The 19,530-nt window shown below is 44.3% G+C and overlaps 1 protein-coding gene across 2 annotated transcripts in view; it reads right to left on the reverse strand.

The window, feature by feature from the left end:
• Positions 1–14,889, reverse strand: part of LOC137377299 (leucine-rich repeat-containing protein 10B) — a 29,095-nt gene extending 14,206 nt beyond the window's left edge. The window contains exons 1-2 of one of the 2 annotated variants that reach the window (XM_068046859.1): positions 14,798–14,889; positions 4,801–4,939 (exon numbers count right to left, since the gene is read on the reverse strand). The gene's annotated coding sequence lies outside the window, so the exon portion shown is untranslated. The remainder of the gene's footprint in view (positions 1–4,800; positions 4,940–14,797) is intronic. The other variant, XM_068046858.1, reaches the window with a different exon arrangement.
• Between the last annotated feature and the right edge of the window lie 4,641 nt (positions 14,890–19,530).

Consider the following 19,530-nt stretch of genomic DNA (forward strand, 5'->3'; position numbering starts at 1 on the left):
AGGGCTGCTTTGTCCTGGATGGTGTTGAGCTTCTTGAGTGTTGTTGGAGCTGCACCCATCCAGGCAAGTGGAGAGTATTCCATCACTCCTAACTTGTGCCTTGAAGATGGTGGACAAGCATTGGGCAGTCACGAGGTGAGTTACTCGCCGCAGAATTCCCAGTTTCTGACCTGCTCTGTAGCCACAATATTTATGTGGCTGGTCCAGTTTATTTCTGTTCAATGGTAACCTCCAGTATGTTGATAGTGGGGGATTCAGCGATGGTAATGCCATTGAACATCAAGGGGAGATGGCTAGATTCTTGTTCAAGATTGTCGATGCCTGGCACTTGTGTGGCGCAAATATTGCTTGCCACTTATCAGTCCAAGCCTGGATGTTGTCCAGGTCATGCTGCATCTAGGCATGAGCTGCTTCAGTCATAAAGTGACGGACTTTACTAGCTCTACTTTATGCTTATCAAAGTGCAGGATATCGGTGCACCAAAATGGAACACTTACTAATTTTGAACATTCAAGGTGATATTTTTGCCCCTGATGTGACTGCCAATGTAGGTATGATGAGATGCCTTTACATCCATTAGAAGTATTGGTGCCGTCTAATGTGAACTTTCAAGAGCTAGGCGCATTTAAGTATTTTCAACAAGTTCCTGGCAGTATTGAAATCTGCATTTAGGTGGCTGCCACTGGAAGGAGAGGAGAAAGGCAGTAGGAGATGACCAGAGTCTGACTCTGGCAGAAGCTTAAACAACAACTTGCATTCATATAGCCCCTTTTATGTGGTAAAACATCCCAAGGTGCTTCACAAGAGCTTAATCAGGCAATAATTGACACCAAACCAAAAGAGACATTAGGATGTGACCAAAAGCTTCGTTGGAGAGGTAGATTTTAAGGCCTGTCTTAAAGGAGGAGAGGATTAGAGAAGGAATTCAAGTGTTTGGGGACTAGATGGCTTAAGGCATAGCCACCATTGATGACTCAAAGGAAATAGGGATGCACAAAAACACAGAGTTGGAGGAAGCAGAGTTCTGGGAGGGCTTCAGACTGGAGGAGGCTACTGAGGTAAGGACGGGTGAGGCTGTGGAGTAATTTGAACACAAGGCTAAGAATTTCAAAAACTTTAAAAGGCCACCCAAACAAAAAGCATGTTGCTGCCTCCAATGGAGATTCTATAATAAAGCAATGTGAAATGCAATTGATTACCCTGCAATAATTTCAATAACTGTTGTGGCCATTTCATTTTTTACACATTCTGCATCACCTAGCAATGCTGGATGTGCATTGTGTACAGAAAACAATAATGTACAGCATTATTGAGACAATAATGACAGAAAATGCAATATACACCATCACAACATTATCATCACCTCATTTAAATGACTCTGTCTATATTTGGGAGAGCTCTTCCAGCATCTGGCGAAAATGACACTGAAAAATCCCATAGCCACGGAAATGGGTGGGTATCAAGCAATAAGGACTTTGTCTCCATTTTCCACCCCACGCAGTGAAACACTGCCCAAAAATCAGGGAGTATTTAATCTTGCCTCTCGTGTTCTTATCAAGTTAGGCTATATAGTTAGACACAAGCTGAAGCGCCCTCTTCGTACAATATTTTGCCTCATTTGAATATCCTCTGTTCCATGAATGTGATATTTTTCTGTTTATTACATTACAATCTTTTTGTCCTTCCTAAGGGAACGTGCCAAAGAGTGTCTAATTACAGACAGCTATGTCCTCTAGGCCCAGGCCTGTTTGGAACTGGATTTAATTAGTGGCATTGGATTAGAAAGTACAAAAAAAAATCAATGAAAGATTTAGTGAAAAGAACTGGGATTGCGGCTAGGGTGCTGTGCAGATCCATGTATTTTCCTTTCACTCCTGGAACTCCAGGTTTGAACCCAGCACACATTGACATGATAAAATATACTTCTCTTTGCTGCCTTTGGAGGCCCTATGTGATATGAATTTGAAGCACATCTCAATCTAGTTCCCAGTGGATGTGAGTCCATAGTGCAAAATATTTTGTAATTCAGAGAGGCCACAAAGCTGGCTCATGTAAGAAATGAAAATGTCACTTCAATGCCATGTGAGATGTTTTTCTGAAGGTGGGACTAAAACATACTGTAGACGGCATCACATAATGTTTTTGTTCCTCCTACACTTCAAGTATGCCAGCTACATGCGTTTCCTTCTCCTTGTGTTTAAATCCAAGCCCACTTTATCATTTCCTATTGTAATTCATTCCTTCCCTGGACCTGCAAATGTGAAGCGCCTTGCATCCTTCAACCTTTTATTCCTTGTAGAATCTAAAGGCTTACAATACCCATATGTCACATCATTTAACAGTTACTTCTTAATTTATTTTGCCTTTTCTACCATTATGAAATCTTCCACTACACGATTTGCCCCTTCATAGAATCATAGAAAGTTTAAGGCACAGAAAGAGGCCACTTGGCCCATCGTGTCTGTGCCGGCCGAGAAACGATCCACCTATTCTAATCCCACCTTCCAGCATTTGGTCCATTGCCCTGCAGCTTACGGCACTTGAGGTGCATATCCAGACTCCTTTTGAATGAGTTGAGGGTCTCTGCATCAACTACCCTTTCAGGCAGTGAGTTCCGAACCATCACCACCCTCTGGGTGCAAAAGTTTTTCCTCATCTCCCATCTAATTTTACTACCAATCGCTTTAAATTTATGCCTCCCTCGTCACTGACCTCTCTGCTAAGACCCTTCACCTCCACTCTATCCAGACCCCTCAAAATTTTGTACATTTCAATCAGATCTCCCCTCAGCCTTCATTGTTCCAAGGAGAACAACCCCAGCCTATCCAATCTTTCCTCATAGCTGCATTTTTCCTGTCCTGGCAACATCCTCATTAATCTCTTCTGTACCCTCTCTAGTGCAATTACATCCTTTCTGAAATGAGGTGACCAGAACTGCACACAGTACTCAAATTGTGGCCTAACCAATGCGTTATACAGTTCCAGCATAACCTCCCTGCTCTTATATTCTATACCTCGGCTAATAAAGGAAAGGATTCCATATGCCTTCTTAACCACCTTATCAACCTGCCCTGCTACCTTCAGGGGTCTGTGGACATTCACTCCAAGGTCCTTTACTTCCTCTACACTTCTCAGTATTTTCCCATTAATCGTGTATTCCTTTTCCTTGTTTGACCTCCCCAAATGCATCACCGCACACTTCTCCAAGTTAAATTCCATTTCCCGCTTTTCTGCCCATCTGACCAGATCATCAATATCTTCCTGCAGCATACCTCACTATCTACCACACGACCAATCTTTGTGTCATCCGCAAACTTCTTGATCATGCCCCGTACATTTACATCCAAATCATTAATATACACCACAAAAAGCAGGGGACCCAGTACTGAACCCTGTGGAACGCCACTGGAAACAGCCCTCCAGTTGCTAAAACACCCATCAACAATTACCCTTTGTTTCCTGCCACTGAGCTGATTTTGTATTCACCTTGCTGCATTTCCCTGGATCCCATGGGACTTTATTTTATTTCATCTCCAATAATTCCAATAATAATAATTCTCCTTAGAGAAGAAAAGGTTGAGAGGAGATTTGATAGAGGCATTCAAAATCAATAGGGGTCTGGACAAAGTAGATAGGGAGAAACTGTTCCCATTGGCAGAAGGGTCAAGAACCAGAGGACACCGATTAAGGTGATTGGCAAAAGGACCAGAGGCGACATGAAGACAAACTTTTTTTACGCAGTAAGTAGTTGGGATCTGGAGTGCATTGCCTGAGAGTGTGGTGGAGGTAGATTCAATCATGGCTTTCAAAAGAGAATTGGATAATTATCTGAAGAGAAAAAATTGCAGGGCTGGGGGAAAGGGTGGGGCAGTGAGACAAGCTGAGTAGCTCCTACAAGGCACAGAGACAATGGACGGAATGGCCTCCTTCTGTTCTGTAACCATTCTATGATTCAATGATTCTATAACAAAAAATTTACTCTTGCTGCATGCCACTCTCGGAGTGCTTCGCCACACTGTTGCAAAAGATAAGCCAACATCTCTATTAAAACAGTGCAGAAAGGAATCTGATGTGAGCGCATTGAACATTCAAATGATAATGGTTATCTCCAGGCTACTATATCCAATTAAGTACAGAACTTTTAATTTTTTTATTGTAACTCTATGGGAAGAATGGTGTTGTTCATATTCCAAGTGCTTCCCCTACTGTAATGTTATAGCTATGAAATTCAGCCCAATAATAAAGGAAAACCTCTGGGACTTTGATTAGCAATTAACAACATGTCAACAGGTGGAAGGGATGTACCAGAATTTTACCGTAGCTGAGGCCTGTCAGGAGGTCAATCCCTAAACTAAACCAATCACCATCGCAGCAAAACCAAAAATCAGGAGCTACAGGTCCAGGATTCCCCAACCAGGGTTTCTTATGAGCATCTTATCAATTTAAATAGAATATGCTGTTATGATCACGTGAGAAGGCGTCTAGGGGTTCCCTCTCTGCCTTTGCCTGGTTTAACCGGAACAGGGTTTAATTTTTAAAAACACCGTGTTTTAGCTCCCCCCTCAGTGAATCCTTGTTCACCACTTTCCAATTGTAAGACAAAGAAATCAGACAGGTTTTCTTAGATTTAAACAAGAAAAGTGGATGTTTATTAATCTTAAACTCTAATTCAGTTAACGATTACGAATATGCGACGAGAACATGCTAGCATGCATTCACAATAAACACACGCAGATAGAGACAGAAAAAGTAGAAAGAATAAAGGGGAAGAGTTTGAGGCAATATCTGGTAGTTACTTACATTCCTTTAAGTTCAATATGGATTCTTTGGTTGCCAGTAAGTCTTGCTGTTCGTTGGGGCCCAGTGCAGGCTTCAACTAGTTTCAATGTAGGAGTCTTTTCTCTCTTGAGGTTTACGTGTCTTCAGCGGGTTCGGAGGCCTGTGAGAAAGTGAGAGAGAGCCAGCCAGAAGAGAGGCTGTCTTATTCCAGGTTCAGTTACAATCTTCAGTCTGACCCCAAGCTGTCCTGTGTCTAGTTCAAAAGGCTTGGACCGGCCAGTTAGTCATGTGACCAGCTGGCTTAACCACCCCTGCGTTTGTGGATTCCAAAGCTCTCAGTGGGGGCGGGGAGTTTGTGTAGTGCTTTCTCCCACCCTGACAAGATGTGGATCACCATTCCCCAGCCCAATCTCTGTTAATTGAATCAGTGAGCAACTCTTTTGTCTCTCCAAGCACTGTCTCTTCGCCTGCAAATGTCCTCCAGCCAAGTGTCTGGTGATCTCTTGTAAAACAAGTCATTTCTTCACTCCAGCAACAGTTTAAAATCATATGATGAAATCAATATGTCTCATTCCTGGCAGGTGTGGGTCTTCGTGATAATGCATATGGTGTCAGCAATGACTGACGGGTAGCACTCTCTGCGCTGAGTCAAAAGGTTGTGAGTTCAAGTCACATTTCAGTGACTTGAGCACATCATCTAGGCTAACATCATCTAGTCGTACTGAGGGAGTGTTACACCATTGTAGGTGCCATCGTTCTGATAAGATTTCAACTGAGGCCCCATCTACTGTCTCAGGTGGGCATACAAGATCCCATGGCACTACTTGAAGAAAAGCAGAGGAGCTCTCCTTGGCAAATATTTATTCCTCAACAAGCATCACTAAAATAGATGATCTGATCATTATCGTATAATGGGACTTTTCTATGGGCTCTGGGACATCCTGAGATTATGAAAGGCACTATTTAAATGCAAGTGATTACTTTCTTTTTATATCTGTAAATCCTATCTTATATCCAAAAATATCTCAAGAGTGCCTCATATAGAGTGAACTGTCTTAAGTGTAGTGACTTTGTATTTTGCATACAGTAAGATACTAAAAGCAGCAGTGAGATGAATATTGGGAGGAGGAGAAGGCTGCTCGAACATGGTCATTCTTAATGATGGTGGAGTCCAGCACATGAGTGTAAAAGATAAGGCTGAAGCATTTTAAACCATCTTCAGCCAGAAGTCCTAATTGGATGATCCATCTCGGCTTCCTCCTGGCATCACAGATGTCAGTCTTTAGCCAATTTGATTCACTCCACGGCATTGGATACAGCAAAGGCTTTGGGCCCTGACAATATCCGGCTGTAAGGCTGAAGACTTATGCAACAGAACCAGCTGCAGCTCTAGCCAAGCTGTTCCTGTATGGCTACAACCTTGGCATCTATCCAACAATGTGGAAAATTGCCCAGGTGTGTCCTATCCACCAAAAGCAAGACAAATCCAATCCGGCAATTACCATCCCATCAGTCTACTTGCAATCATCAGCAAAGTGATGGAAGTTGCCATTGACGATGCTATCAAATGCCATTTACTTTCAAGTAACTTGCTCACCAATGCTCAGTTGGGGTTCCACAAGGACCACCCTCCACCAAACATGAAAAAAGTGCTGAATTCAAAATGTGAGGTGAGAGTGCTGCCCTTGACATCAAGGCAGCATTTGATCGAGTGTGGCATCAAGGAGCCCTAGTAAAATTGAAGTCAGGGGGAATACTTTCCATTGGCTGGAGTCATATGTAACACATAGGAAGATGGTTGTGGTTGTTGGAGGGCAATCATCTCAGCCCCAGGACATCTCTGCAGGAATTCTTCAGGACAGTGTACTAGGCCCAACCATCTTTTGATGTTTCATCAATGACCATCCCCCCCCACCCACCCCCATCAAAAGATCAGAAGTGGGGATGTACCTTGAAGATTGCATAGTGTTCAGGTCCATTTGCAACTGCTCAGATAATGAAGCAGTCCATGCCTGCATGCAGCAAGATCTGGACAACATTCAGGCTTGGGCTAATAAGCATAAAGTTCCATTTTGTGCCACCATCTTTGACATTCAATGGCGTTACCATCACTAAATCACTGACTATCAAAATCCTGGGCATCACCATTGAGCAGAAACATAACTGGACCAGCCACATAAATACTGTGACTACAAGATCAGGTCAGAGGCTGGGATTTCTGTGACATTTAACTCATCTCCTGACTCTCCAAACCCTTCCCACCACTGCAAGGCACAAGTCAGAAGTGTGATGGAATACTCTCCACTTGCCTGGATGAGTACAGTTGCAACAATGCTCACGAAGCTCAACATCATCCAAGACAAAGCAGCCCACTTGATTGACACCCCATCCACCACCTTAAACATTCACTCTCTCCACCACTAATTCACCTTGTCTGCAGTGTGTACCAGTGCAGTGTAGCAACTCAGCAAGGCTCCTTCAACAGCATCTACCAAACCCGTGATCTCAACCACATAGAAAGATAAGGGCTACAAGCACATGGGAACCCTGCAAGCTCCCCCCAATGTCACACATTATCATGACTTTGAAATAAAGTGTCGTTCCTACACTGTTGCTGGGTCAAGATCCGGGAACTCCCTTCCTAACAGCATTGTGGGTGTATCTACATTACACAGACAGTAGTGGTTCAAGAAGACAGCTCACCACCACCTTCTCAAGAGCAATTAGGGATGGACATTAAATGTTGGCCTTGCCAGCAACACCCAGGCCCATGAATGAATTTTAAAAAAACAGTCCGTATGTTTTTGGTAATATTGTCGATCAGGACATCAGGTGAACTCCTTGCTTTTCTTCAAGTAGTACACAGGGATCCTTAATATCAAAATAAACCATCGCAGCAGGCAGGCAAGGCCTCGGTTTGATATCAAGAGTCAGCCTCGTCTCAGCTGGAAGCAACCTCACCTCTGAGTCAAAAGGTCATGTACTCAAGCCCCGCTTTGGGACGTGAGCACACAATCTAAACTACATTTCAGTGTCATTCAGAGGGAATTGTCTGAGGTACTGCCTCAGATGAGGTGTTAAACTGAGGACTCATCTGTTATCTTAACCGGACGTAAGAAATCCTATGACCTTATGCGAAAGAAGGGCAGGGAGTTCTCTCCTGGTGTCTTAACCAACATTTGTCCCTGCACTCACATCACCAATAACATGAAACTCTGGTTGAAAATCATGGGGCCACAGGCATTGAATTTCCATCCATTTTCTGAATAGGTGGAACTTCAGGGGCTACAGACCAAGGATTTCCTAAAATGTGCTCCCTGTGAGTGTTGTTCTTCACAATGAATGCCTAATACATAGGAATATACGAATTAGGAGCAGAAGTAGACCATTCAGCCACTCGAGCCTGCTCTGCCATTCAATAAGCTCGTGGCTGAACTGTTTGCGTTTCGAATTCCACACTTCCATCTACCCCTGATAACCTTTGATTCCATTGCCTAACAAGAATCTATCTACCTCCGCCTTAAAATGATTCAATGAGCCCACCTCCACCACCTTCTGAAGCACAGAGTTCCAAAGTCGCACAACCCTCTGAGAGAAAAAATTTCTCCTCATCTCTGCCCTGAAAGGGCGACCCCTAATTTTAAAATAGTGCCCCCTAGTTCTGGAATTACCCACAAGAGGAAACATCCTTTCCACATCCACCTTGTCAAGACCGTTCAGGATCTTATAAACTTCAATCAAGTCTCCCCTCACTCTTCTAAACTCCAATGAAAACAAGCCCAGTCTGTCCAACCTTTCCTCATAAGACAACCTACTCATTCCAGGTATCAATCGAGTAAACTTCCTCTGAACCGCCTCCAAAGCAATCAGGGAACCAGCTCTAATGTATCCTTTTAAATTTTTCTTGCAGGCCTTAAAGGGATCACTGCAGTCTTCTCAGGAAAAGGTAGGATTATTCCCCACAAAAATCATCTGGCCCGCTGCCAGCCCATTCTCTCTGGCCCTTCCGGATTGGCTCTCACTCTCGCTTGTTGTCTAAAAGCTGTATAACTCTTTCCCTTTCGAAACTGGTGAGCTACCCATTTTGAGCCGATAGCTTGACAACTGAATTAAAAAAGACTAGACTCTGAAAATGCTTCACGTCTCCTGACTGTAGCACAGGCACTGTCAGCGCCTCTCCCACTTCGTACCCATTTTGGGTGCAGCATGAAAATCTCCTGCTACACGGCATAATCGCATGTGTTCTAAAGGAATTTTACACAGTGTAGAAAGATATGTCTGCTAATGGAACTCTACAGTATATAAATAGGTATTTTAAGTATACTGCATGCAAATGTGTGTGCTAAAAATTGCAGTGCAGCATACTAATGTGTGTATCAAATGAGCTTTATTCAGCATACTAATCTGTGTTTTAATGGAACCCTATACATCATATAAATTTGTATGCTAAATGGAATCCACACAGCCTGCAAATTTGTGTACTATGTGAAGCATACAGCATGCAAACATGTGTCCTAAATGAACTCTACCGTGTACAACTGTATATACTAGTGGTAATCTGCGCAGATGTGTTGAATTGGAATACATGAATAGTGCAAATTGCAACTTTTTAAAAAGCAAAAATCAATTTAAAAATTAAAAATAAAATTGTTAAAAGATATTCGATCGTATGCTTTTCATAAAGTTCTGTAACATAAAAAAGAAACAGGCTTGCATCCTTATAGCATTGATTCAAATCTCAGAAATGCCTCAATACATTTCAGAAACAATTACTTTAAAATGCTGTAATTGTTCTCATGCAGGCAAATGCAGCAGCCATTTTCTAGATAACAAGAGCCCACAAATAACAATGGGATGAATGGTTATCCTGTTTTTTTTTGTAATATTAGCTGAGGGAAGAATGTAGGCTAGGAAAACGATTCTCTCTCCTTCAAATAATACCATGGGATCTGAAGTTTAATGTCCCATCAGAAGCTGATGTAAAGCAAGTGGGAATTATTGACCATGTGACAGAGAAAAGCACTGCACTCCTCTTTCTGGGATCCATAGCTATCCATTGACTTTCTATTATGCATTTCACATATCAGCTCAGCACTACATTGTGCCTTTGCATCCGGACTTGCATTAGAGTCAATTGTTTTATAATCCTAAATGTACTAGCAGATATGTCTTTGCAACTTTCTTGCACCAGCAATAATCATGGAGAGAGCATTTCTGTATTTGGTTAGGAAGTCAAAAACTTTCTTCCCCTAATTTACTGGACTGTCAAAGTAAATATTCACTTTAGGTGTCTGTAGTGGACTTGAACCCAGGTTCCCAAGGTGAAATAGCCTGACGCACTCATAGAAGAAGCAACGAGAGTGGAGATAAAAACAAGAAATGCTGAAAATACTCAGCAGGTCTGGCAGCATCTGTGCAGAGAGAAGCAGAGTTAACGTTTCAGGTCAGTGACCCTTCTTCAGAACCGTTCTTCAGAATAGCTGCACTGTCGGAGGTGCTGCCTTTCAGATGATGTTGGCTGTCTGCCCTCTCAGGTAGATGTAAAAGATCCCATAGCAATATATAAAGAAGAGCAGGAGAGTTCTCCCCAGTGCCTTGGCCAATATTTATCCCTGAACTGACATTGATGATAATGATCTCATTGGTATTTGTGGACCTTGCTGGCTGCAGCGTTTCTTACAACAATTACACTTCAAAAGTACTTCATTGGTTGCAATGCTCTTTGACATGTCCTGAGGTCATGAAAGGTGCTATGCAAAAACAAAAGCAAAATACTGCAGATGCTGGAAATCTGAAATAATAACAAGAAATGCTGGAAATACTCAGCAGGTCTGGCAGCATCTGTGCAGAGAGAAGCAGACTTAACGTTTCAGGTCAGAGACCCTTCTTCAGAACTGACAAATATTAGAAATGTAAAAGGTTTTAAACAAGTAAAGCGGAGGTGGGGAAAGAGATAACAAAGGAGGTGTTGATAGGACAGGGTCACAGAGAATAACTGACCAGAAGGTCATGGAACAAAGGCGAACAGTATGTTAATGGTGTGGTGAAAGACAAAGAGTTAGTAAAGAGAGGGTGTGAATGACTGTAAAGCACAGAGCACTCTAAGCACAAACATAATTTTAAAAAAAACAGAACAGTGGGTAAGCACAGTGGAAACAAGCTAAAAAAACTGAAAAACCTAAAATAAAATAACCAAATAAAAAAGGAAAAAGAAAAAAAGAAAAAATAACTAAGCATAAAAAGGGGGGACCCATCATGCTCTGAAATTATTGAACTCAATGTTCAGTCCGGCAGGCTGTAGTGTGCCTAATCGGTAAATGAGGTGCTGTTCCTCAAGCTTGCGTTGATGTTCGCTGGAACACTGCAGCAATTCCAGGACAGAGATGTGAGCATGAGAGCAGGGGGTGTATTGAAATGGCCAGCATTCTGTAGCTCGGGGTCATGCTTATGGACTGAACGGAGGTGTCCGTAAAGCGGTCACCCAATCTGCGTTTGGTCTCCCCAATGTAGAGGAGACGACATTGTGAGCAGCGAATACAGTATACTACATTGAAAGAAGTACAAGTAAATCGCTGTTTCACCTGAAAGGAGTGTTTGGGGCCTGGGATAGTGAGGAGAGAGGAGGTAAATGGGCAGGTATTACACTTCTTGCGATTGCAGGGGAAGGTACCGTGGGAAGGTGACGAGATGGTGGGGGTAATGGAGGAGTGGATGAGGGTGTCGTGGAGGGAACGATCCCTTCAGAATGCTGACAGGGGAGGGGAGGGGAGGGGAAGATGCATTTGGTAGTGGCATCACGCTGGATGTGGCGGAAGTGCGGAGGATGATCCTTTGGATCTGGAGGCTGGTGGGGTGGAAAGTGAGGACAAGAGGACCCCTGTCGCGGTTCTGGGAGGGAGGGGAAGGAGTGAGGGTAGAGGTGCGGGAAATGGGCCAGACACAGTTAAGGGCCCTGTCAACCACGGGTGGGGAATCCTCAGTTGAGGATAAAGGAAGACATATCGGAAGCACTGTCATGGAAGGTAGCATCATTACAGCAGATGCGTCGGAGATGGAGAAACTGGGAGAATGGAATGGAGTCCTTACAGGAGGCAGGGTGTGAAGAAGTGTAGTCGAGGTAGCTGTGGGTGTTGGTGGGCTTATAATGAATATTCATAGACAGCCTAACCTCAGAGATGGAGACAGAGAAGTTGAGGAAGGGAAGGGAAGTGTCGGAGATGGACCATGTGAAGGTGAGGGAAGGGTGGAAATTAGAAAGTTAATAAAGTTTTCTAGTTCCGGGCAGGAGCAGGAAACGGCACCGATACAGTCATCAATGTACTGGAAAAAAAGTTGGGGGAGGGGGCCTGAGCAGGACTGGAACAAGGAATGTTTGACATATCCCACAAAAAGACAGGCATAACTGGGACCCATGCGGGTACCCATAGCAACACCTTTTACTTGGAGTAAGTGAGTGGAGTTGAAGGAGAAGTTGTTCAATGTGAGAACAAGTTCAGCAAGGTAGAGGAGGGTGGTGGTGGATGGGGACAATGCAAAAACAAGTTGACTGGAATTTTATGCCCCCCCCAAAGAGCAGGAAGGTGGCGAGGGGTGGGGGGCATAAAATGGAGCAGGAGGCTCGGGGGGCCCTTTCCAACCAGCTTCCTCCTCTGCTGCCACTTTACACAGGGCGGCGGTGGCATAAAATGGCCCACCCACCCCAGGCTAATCAAGGCCCTTATGACCACTTAACAGCCACTGAAGTGCCTCCGCCCACCGCCACAGGGATTTTACCCGAAGTCCGTCGGGCGGCCCAGGCCCGAGAGAAGCTGCCTGACAAAAGCAGGCTGCTCTCTGACAGCGTGGGGGTGGGGCGGGGGGGGAGAGCACCCTGTGCCCGACGGAGGGCCGCCCCCACTGCCCCAACCACCTCCAGCACCCAAAACGCCAGCCCCCGGTCCCCCAATCGACCACCCTTGCCTCGCCGGGGTCCGACTGATCACCTCTGGCAAGGCACCAAAAAGTTACCTTTGTTCCAGGCTCCCCAACATCTTCTTTGCGATGGCTGGGTTGCAATCCTAGCAGTGGCCACTACTCCTGGTGGTACTGCTGGGACAGAGAGCTGCTGGCCCTCTGATTGGCTGGCAGCTCCATTAGGCAGGACATCCTGCCTCAATGAGGTGAAAGTGCCTCCTCAGACCAATTAAAGACTTGGGGACCGCAAAATGCGGACTGGATCCCCAGGCCAGGCAGAGGCGGGTTCACCACCTACTGTTCAGTTGGTGGATGGCTCCCATCCGCCAAGGGTAAAATTCCGGCCATTATTTCTTTCTAATGATGGAAAGGCAGAGAGAGTAATAAGGTACACTTCCCAGTTCTGTGAACTCAGCTATGTCTATGCTGCTGTTAATCCCAATCCATCACATAACTTCCTTTGCTTAAGGAAGAAAAAGATTTATTTGGCTCAGAATCTTACTCTCACATGAAACATCTACTGGCGAACTTGTCAAGCGTCACCTATCCGGTGTAAGATTCCTTTGGTTTGGTCTAAAAATATGACCCATTGTGACGTATATCGCTCTTAAAAATAAACACATATGTTTCAATAGGTTTGGGTCTATATGATTATTTTGTTTATAACCTGCATTCCTACATGTTCCCCCATAGGTTGACTGCGCTATGCTTGAGAAGATTTCGTCAGGAGACAAAGAAATGTGTGAGTAAAAGCAGAATACTGTGGATGCTGGAAATCTGAAATAAAAACAAAAAATGCTGGAAAATACTCAGCAGGTCTGGCAGCATCTGTGGTGAGAGAAGCAGAGTTAACTTTTCAGGTCAGTGACCTTTCATCATTGTGTGAGGTGTGGATCCAAGACGGGGTGTGACATTTTCGGACACTTTGCAATTTTGATTTTAGCCAATGCAGCATCATAGCGTCCTAGCACAATCTGCATGTTTGTTTCCACATGGCCTTGTCCTCCATCAGACGCCAAGCAAAAACACAGCCAGTGAAACCGGCCGTAGTTCTCAGGACTCACTGAACGAAGTAAGTTGATGCACTTCCATTGCCTCAGTGCGCCCAGAGGTGTGTGTGCGGGCCACCGGCTGCACTTTTATAACATTAACGTAAATGGGGCGGATTGGAAACAGAAAGGTTCATGTTTTGCCAGCCGGGTGATTAAAGAGAAAGCTTTTCAGCACTAGATGACAGTTCTGCTATTGCAAAGTTACTGCACTGAACGCTGCTTCAGTCTTTTTTGTTAGTAATAAATGTCTGAGAATTGTAAAAAAAAAACTGTTGAATTAGAACCCTGTCCCTGCGTTTTTCATTCACAGAACCAGGAAGTCAGGCAAGAGGCATTGCATTATATATTGCATAGTATTTACAGCACAGGAACAGGCCAATCGACCCAACAGGTCCCTCTGCCCGTGCTTATACATCACGTGGGCGTAACACAAATTAAAACAAAATATCAAAAGGTTACTGACAGAAAGAAACAGAACTAGCAGTGCAGACAGAAACATGTCAGTGGCGCCCAGGGGATGGGTGTAATTCGAACCCAAGGATGGGGTTAGGGGACGACATTTGTGGCTACAAAGGAGTTAATACGTGAACCATTTTTCAGGCAGCTGTGGCAGATAGTTCATCAAATCACATCAATGGTGATTAATGTCCTGGGGCTAACCAAGAAGCCTTCGTAATCCTGCAGTTATCCCGTCCTTACATTTGACAATACTTATTCCAGCGTTCTGTCAATTGTCTTGTGCGGTGAGACGTGAAATCGCCACTTGATGTTCAATGTAATAGACATGAACGGGAACAGAACATTACCGGGGATCAGTACATAAGGAGGGAGAACAGTCTCAGATTACCAAAATAACAGTAGTAAAATTGGCAGTAATGGTCTTAAGGTGAGAAGCAAACTGACACGCAAAAGTTGGCGATAGCAGTTTCCAGGAATTTGAAGAAGCTGTATGCGTTCAGATGGTAAAATAAGCATTGTCCCCTCGCTTCCCTTCCCTGCTCCGAGTTTCCTACCTTGTCTATTATGTGATGGAGACTGTCCAAACCAGGACCAACATCCAGGGGCGAAAGGAGGTGACATGTTAACAAAGATCAGACTTCCTTTGTCCAGCCAGACCCCGTCTGATCCGCAGACGTCACTTTGCTGAATCCTTGCACAACACACATTACAGTAAGTGAGGGGAAGAAACAAGCTCGTCCCCGCCTCCTTCTTTCTCTCTGCGCGTCCTCGCCATCACCATGGAGACATCTAAAGAGATAGCATCCAAAAAATGAGGCACTCGAGCATGGAAATGGTGCATCAGGTCGCTTTCCCCCTCTCCCTACCTTTGCAATGGTCCTGGCCCTGGCCCTGGCCCGGCTTCTGCCTGGCACTTGTCCTCCTGCCCGCCCCTGGTGTGCACAGTCCCCTAGGTGAATGGATGCTGGATCCCGCCGATCTCTTTCACTTGTAATTGACAGCGCGGTGAAAGCTGGAGATGTTCTGTTGCTAGGATGCGATCCGCCAAACCCGGGGCGCCTTGGCAACCTGGCTCCCTTCCAATTATCTTAAACCATTAATTTCTTTTAAATCGTTTTTGCTGGGATTGAGCTTTACCTTCCGACAAGAGATCCAGCCAACGTGTTGCTGATGGCTAAATTCAATAAAGGGGTGTGTTTTTGTTAGAGCTGCCTGTAAACCATTTGAATTATACTATATTGTTGATATATCATTGGAAATATTTGAGTACATACAGTGGACAAGACGCTTCAAATAACGCCAGATTTGCAGGAAATTCAGATTGATTGGGTTAAATCTTTATGATTAAAATTCTTGCAGAATACGAGGCTGGCACTTTATTACAGTACTGGGGAGATGCTGCATTGCTGGAATCCATGGTCTGTCTCGGTTCAAGTGGATATTATAAATCCCATGGTATAATTAAAGAGCAGGCAACTCACCAGCACCCCGGCCAACATTCCTCCCTCAACCAACACCACCAAAACATGCAAACATACGAATTAGGAGAAGGATATTAAACATATACTTTGGTTCTGTGTTCACAAAGGAGGACACAAATAACCCCCCAGGAATGTTCAGGAACCAAGGGTCTAATGAGAGGGAGGAAGTGAAGGAAATCAGTATTAGTAAAAAAAATAGTGCTAGGGAAATTAATGGGGTTAAAGGCTGAGAAATTCCCAGGGCCTGATAATCTACATCCCAGAGTACTAAAGGAAGTGGCCCTGGAAATAGTGGATGCATTGGTGGTCATCTTCCAAAATTCTGTAGACTCTGAAGCAGTTCTTACAGATTGGAGGGTGGCAAATGTAACCTCACTATTTAAAAAAGGAGGGAGAAAAAACAGGGAATTACAGACCATTTGGCCTTACATCAGTAGTGGGGAAAATGCTAGAGTCTCTTTTATAAAGGATGTGATAGCAGAACACCTGGAAAGCATAAATGGGATTGGAAAAAGTCAGCATGGGTTTACGAAAGGGAAATCTTGCTTAACAAATCTACTGGAGTTTTTTTGAGGATGTAACTAATAGAATAGATAAGGGAGAACCAGTGGATGTGGTGTATTTGGATTTTCAGAAAGCTTTTGATAAGGTCCCACATAAGAGATTGTGTGCAAAATTAAAGCACATGGGATTGGGGGTAATATACTGGCATGGATTGAGAATTGATTGACAGACAGGAAACAGAGAGTAGGAATAGACGGGTCTTTTTCCGGGTGGCAGGCAGTGACTAGTGGGGTAAGGCAGGGATCAGTGCTTGGGTCCCAGCTATTCACAATATATATTAATGACTTGGGTGAGGGAACTAAATGTAACATTTCCAAGTTTGCAGATGACACAAAGCTGGGGAGGAATGTGAGCTGTGAGCAGGATGCAAAGAAGCTCCAATGTGATTTGGACAAGTTGGGTGCGTGGGCAAATGCATGGCAGATGCAGTATAATGTGGATAAATGTGAGGTTATCCACTTGGGTTGTAAAAACAGAAAGGCAGATTATTATCTGGATAATGATAGATAGATTGGGAAAGGGGGAGGTGCAACAAGACCTGGGTGTCCTTGTACACCATAGAAACATAGAAAAATAGGAGCAGGAGTAGGCCATTCGGCCCTTCGAGCCTGCACCGCCATTCAATACGATCATGGCTGATCATCCAAACTCAGTACCCTGTTCCCGCTTTCTCCCCTTTTTCCTTGATCCCTTTAGCCCTAAGAACTATATCTAACTCTTTCTTGAATATATTTAATGATCTGGCATCAACTGCTTTCTGTGGTAGAGAATTCCACAAGTTCACCACTCTCTGGGTGAAGAAATCCCTCCTCATCTCAGTCCTAAATGGCTTACCCCTTATCCTTAGACTGTGACCCCTGGTCCTGGACTCCCCCGACATCGGGAACATCCTTCCTGCATCTAGTCTGTCCAGTCCTGTTAGAATTTTGTAGTAACCAGTCGCTGAAAGCAAGCGTTCAGGTGCAGCAAGCAGTTCGGAAGGCGAATGGTATGTTGGCCTTCATTGCAAGAGGATTTGAGTACAGGAGCACGGATTTCTTACTGCAGTTATATAGGGTCTTGGTGAGACCTCATTTGGAGTATTGTGTGCAGTTTTGGTCTCCTTATCCGAAGAAGTATGTTCTTGCCACAGAGGGAGTGCAAAGAAGATTAGTAGGCTGATTCCTGGGATGGCAGGATTGACGTATGAGGAGAGATTGGGTGAACTGGGCCTATATTCACCAGAGTTTAGAAGAATGCGAGGGGATCTCATAGAAACCTATAAAATTCTAACAGGACTAGACAGGTTAGATGCAGGGAGGATGTTCCCGATGGTTGGGAAGTCCAGAACAAGTGGTCACAGGCTCAGGATACAGGGTATGCCATTTAGAACCGAGATGAGGAGAAATTTCATCACTCAGAGGGTGGTGAACCCCTGGAATTCTCTACTGCAGAAGGCGTTATTAAATATATTCAAGAAGGAGATAGATAGATTTCTTAATGTCAAAGGGATCAAGGGATATGGGGAGAAAGCAGGAACAGGGTGCTGAATTAGATGATCAGCCATGATCTATTTTGAATGGCAGAGCAGGCCCCACAGGCTGAATAGAGTCGTAGAGATATACAGCATAGAAACAGGCCCTTTGGCCCATCGTGTCTGTGCTGGCCATCAAACATCTAACTATTCTAATCCCATTTTTCAGCACTTGGCCCATAGCATTGTATGCTATGGCATTTCAAGTACTCATCTAAATACTTCTTAAATGTTGTGAGGGTTCATGCCTCTACCACCTCTTCAGGCAGTGTGTTCCAGATTCCAACCACTCTCTGAGTGAAATTTTTTTCCCTCAAATCCCCTCTAAACCTCATGCCCCTTACCTTAAATCTATGCCCCCTGGTTATTGATCTCTCTGCTAAGGGAAAAAGTTTCTTCCTATCTAACCTATCAATGCCCCTCATAATTTTGTATACCTCAATCAGGTCTCCCCTCAGCCTTCTCTACTCTAAGGAAAACAACCCTAGCCTTTTCAGTCTCTCTTCATAGCTGAAATGCTCCAGCCCAGGCAACATCCTGGTGAATCTCCTCTGCCCCCTCTCCTGTGAAATCACATCCTTCCTATAGCGTGGTGCCCAGAACTGTACACAGTACTCCAGCCGTGGCCTAACTAACGTTTTCTACAGCTCCATCATAACCTCCCTGCTCTTATATTCTATGCCTCAGCTAATAAAGGCAAATATCCCATATGCCTTCCTAACCACCTTATCTACTTGTGCTGCTGTCTTCAGTGATCCATGGACAAGTACACCAAGGTCCCTCTGACCCTCTGTACTTCCTAGGGTCCTACCATCCATTGTATATTCCCTTGCCTTATTAGTCCTTCCAAAATGCATCACCTCACACTTCTCAGGATTAAATTCCATTTGCCACTGCTCTGCCAATTTTACCAGCCCATCTATATCGTCCTGTAATATAAGGCTTTCCTCTTCACTATTTACGACACCACTAATTTTCATGTCATCTGTGAACTTACTGATCATACCTCCTATATTCATGTCTAAATCATTAATGTACACTACAAACAGCAAGGGTCCCAGCACCGATCCCTGTGGTACACCACTGGTCACAGGCTTCTACTCGCAAAAACAACCCTCGACCATCACCCTCTCCCTCCTGCCACTAAGCCAATTTTGGATCCAATTTGCCAAATTGCCTTGGATTCCATGGGCTCTTACCTTCTTAACCAATCTCCCATGCGGGACCTTATCAAAAGCCTTACTGAAGTCCATGTATACTACACATCTAGTCACCGCCTTGAAAAATTCAATCAAGTTAGTTAGACATGATCTCCCCCTGACAAAGCCATGCTGACTATCCCTGATTAATCCCTGCCTCTCCAAGTGGAGATTAATCTTGTCCCTCAGAATTTTTTCCAATATTTTTCCAACCACTGATGTTAGACCACCGGCCTGTAATTACCTGGTTTATCCCTGCTACCCTTCTTGAATAATGGTACCACATTCACTGTCCTCCAGTCCTCTGGCACTTCTCCTGTGGCCAGAGATGATTTGAAAATTTGTGTCAGAGTCCCTGCTATTTCCTCCCTTGCCTCACATAACAGCCTGGGATACACCTCATCTGGGCCTGGGGATTTATCAGTTTTTTAGCCCACTAAAACAACTAATACTTCCTCCCTTTCAATGCTAATATGTTCAAGTATATCACAATCCCCCTCCCTGATCTCTACACCTACATCATCCTTCTC

The sequence above is a fragment of the Heterodontus francisci genome, chromosome 14 (genome assembly GCF_036365525.1).
Source record: "Heterodontus francisci isolate sHetFra1 chromosome 14, sHetFra1.hap1, whole genome shotgun sequence".
In the NCBI taxonomy this organism is placed as follows: domain Eukaryota; kingdom Metazoa; phylum Chordata; class Chondrichthyes; order Heterodontiformes; family Heterodontidae; genus Heterodontus; species Heterodontus francisci.